At 38.0% G+C, this 3,583-nt stretch overlaps 1 pseudogene; it reads left to right on the top strand.

Moving 5' to 3' along the window:
* Window positions 1-3,446, top strand: part of LOC127523670 (peroxiredoxin-like 2A) — a 3,665-nt pseudogene extending 219 nt beyond the window's left edge.
* The last annotated feature ends 137 nt before the right edge of the window (window positions 3,447-3,583 follow it).

The raw sequence follows: 3,583 nt of genomic DNA on the forward strand, positions 1-3,583 counted from the left end.
CTTTCCAGAAGAGGGCGGAGCTTTAACAGCTCACGCTTCGGTCGCTCAACAACAACAAAGCTGGAGAATCTTACGCAGACAAAATAACGACATTGTACAGCCTTACATTGTTCAAACCGGAGTCGACACTGATGGAGAGACTCAGGAAGAAGTTACAAATTTATGTAAAAATGTATGTAGTTGCTGCGGAGTTGATTCAACTCATCCACTATCATGCAATCTAGGGATTTTTTTAAAACTGTAAATGTGTTTAAACCATGTGAACTCCCTAAAACAACCCCTTGATTCTGTTTAAAATACCTCATCCATCATTTCTACATCTCATGTGGATTTTAATTCGGCAGTTACTGGCAGGAAAACAGTTTGACAGGAATGTCAGATAAAGCTGAGGTCACGGTGTCATTCTGTTCTTTCTCCTGATTGGTTAATGCGTCTTTTATGCAGATTGTTCTGTTAAGATATAGTGTGAGTGTGAGATGAGCGCTGATGACCAAAACAACATCACACTGTAATCGCCCACAGCAGACAGCAAGTATAAATAAGTAAGTAGAATATATTTTTTTCCTTTACAAGAAAGAAAACACAACTCTGTAGAATTGTGAGCGACTGTTAGGGTCCGAATAATTCCTAATTCTCATAATAATCCTAATTCAAAGCATTTTCAGTGTTGCTGTGTATAAAATAGAGCAAAGAAACATGCTGGCATTACAGGATTAAATGAATGTTTCTCTCTCTCTTTCTTCAGTGTTCCTGCCGGATCTGGAGGGTTTGTATGCGGTGGGATTGTGTGTTGTTGCAGCATACATTCTGTTGGCCAACACGGATTTCTTTCTGGAACAACCGGATCAGACGGATGTGGACACGCTGGCCGGAGCAGATCTCAGATCCACCACTGGAGGTGAGACTTCACAACATTATATAGGCTGGATTTTCTTGAAGCAAAATATCATTTCTTGTTTCGTTTTCCATTTGGATTTAGGGTAAAATATGACTCTGACATTTCTCAGTGAGTTTCACCCTGAAATGTCAATATGCACAGCTGCTTTACCTTTACAAATTACACAGCAAAATAAAATGATGTTCTTACTTAGTATTTTGTTTTCCAGCACAAATATCTAAACATTCATCATCAAGATATATTTACTGGAGAAGAAAAATGACCGAAGATATTAAGTGTTGTTTTCTGAAAAATGTATCAGAATTAAGGAACTTTGTTTAAAACAACATATTTGCCAGTGGGCTCAGAAAAATTAAAACTAATTCAAATTGAAAATGTAATTATTTTTCTGACCCCACTGGCAGATATTTGTTCTTGTTTTAAAGGGTTAGTTCACCCAAAAATGAAAATAATGTCATTAATTACTCACCCTCATGTCGTTCCACACCCGTAAGACCTTCGTTAATCTTCAGAACACAAATTAAGATATTTTTGATGAAATCCAATTAATGTACTAAAGACATATTTAAATCAGTTCATGTGAGTACAGTGGTTCAATATTAATATTATAAAGCGATGAGAATATTTTTGGTGCGACAAAAAAACAAAATAACGACTTATATAGTGATGACCGATTTCAAAACACTGCTTCATGAAGCTTCGGAGCGTTATGAATCTTTTGTGTCAAATCATGATTCGGATCGCGTGTCAAACTGCTGAAATCACGTGACTTTGGCGCTCTGAACCGCTGATTCATAACTCTCCGAAGCTTCATGAAGCAGTGTTTTGAAATCGGCAATCACTATATAAGTCGTTATTTAGTTTTTTTGTCGCAGCAAAAATATTCTCGTGGCTTTATAATATTTATATTGAACCACTGTACTCACATGAACTGATTTAAATATGTTTTTAGTACATTAATGGATCTTGAGAGAGGAAATGTCATTGCTGGCTATGCAGGCCTCACTGAGCCATTGGATTTCAACAAAAATATCTTAATTTGTGTTCCGAAGATTAACGAAGGTCTTACGGGTGTGGAATGACATGAGGAGGAGTAATTAATGACATTATTTTCATTTTTGGGTGAACTAACCCTTTAAACACAAACTCGCTTCATTTTGACACATTTTTCAGATAACAAGACTCAATATCTTCAGTCATTTTGCTTCTCCAGTAAATGTAACTGGATATAAGAATGTTTAGATATTTGTGCTGGAAAACCAGACAGAAACATTGAGGAAGAACAGAGTTTTGTATGTTTTTAGTTGTTCATGCAGCTGTAATTTGCTGTTTGGGGCAGTTCAACAAATAAGCATTCAGTGAATCAGTCGTGTGTGTGTGTGTGTGTGTGTGTGTGTGTGTGTGTTTCTCAGAAGATGAGGTGAATTTTAAGGCCGTCTCCCTGTGGGAGCGGACAGGAGCTGTTATTATGTCTGTCAGACGGCCAGGATGATCTTTGTGCAGAGAGGTGCGTGAGTCTGTCTCATATTATCATGTAAATAATCACACAGGACTTACAGTGTGTGTGTGTGTGTGTGTGTGTGTCAGGAGGCGTCTGAACTCTCCTCTCTGAAGCCTCAGTTGGATGACAGTGGTGTATCTCTATACGCTGTGGTCAAAGAGAACATCGGCACAGAGATTCAGGACTTCAGACCCTACTTCAACGGAGAGATATTCCTCGATGAGAAGGTGATTCAGGCATAATTGACATTTGGGAGTTTGTTTTCAGAATATATATATATAGAGAGACATTTACAGATTCCTTCAATGTTCCAGATGTGTTTCTACGGTCCGAAGCGGAGGACGATGAGGGGTTTGGGAATCGCTCGGTTTGGAGTTTGGCGGAACATCCTGCAGGTGTGGAGGAAAGGTTACTGTGGCAACAGGAAGGGGGAGGGCTTTGTTTTAGGAGGCCTTTATGTGATTGGACCAGAGAATCAGGTGATTCACTCCAAACATCTTCATGATGCATGATTTTAAACGCCACCTGATGACTAGTGAATGATTATTAGTGCCTGAAAGTGGTGGTGTTGTCGCTGTATTGTGTTCTCATGTGTTTGTGTTTTCAGGGAATTCTGCTGGAGCACCATGAGAAAGAGTTTGGAGATAAAGCCGATCTCTCTGCGGTCCGGAAGGCTGTCAGCGGGATTCAGAAAACAGAAGAGACACGAGAGAATTAGATTCATATCAAACAATCCACCACATCATCTGTGAACGTTCAGAAATTACTAGAAATCAACTCCTGAAAGTGTGTGTGTGTGTGTGTGTGTGTCATCTGAAAGTGTCTATGTGACAGACTGATCCTAAACTCTAATGAGGGGACAGACTTGATGATTCACACTTCAAACCATCAACACACACACACACACACACACACACGCAGCAGCAGCACAACAATTTTTTTTTTTTTTACCACAGAAAGTTCCTCTTTGTTAAATGTAAAACAAATCAAATTACTGTTTCTGTAAACAAACATTTGTAATGGTTAAAATAAAGAAATATGATTTTCCTTTTCCTCTTTATTTTCATTCTACATATAAATATCAAGGTCTGCATGCTTATGAAATAAATCAAATAAAATACTGTGACAAATTATTTTGTAAAAGTAGAAGTATTTTTAAAGTAATCTCTTTAATGTTATGCATA

This window comes from Ctenopharyngodon idella, chromosome 12, assembly GCF_019924925.1.
Source record: "Ctenopharyngodon idella isolate HZGC_01 chromosome 12, HZGC01, whole genome shotgun sequence".
In the NCBI taxonomy this organism is placed as follows: Eukaryota; Metazoa; Chordata; class Actinopteri; order Cypriniformes; family Xenocyprididae; genus Ctenopharyngodon; species Ctenopharyngodon idella.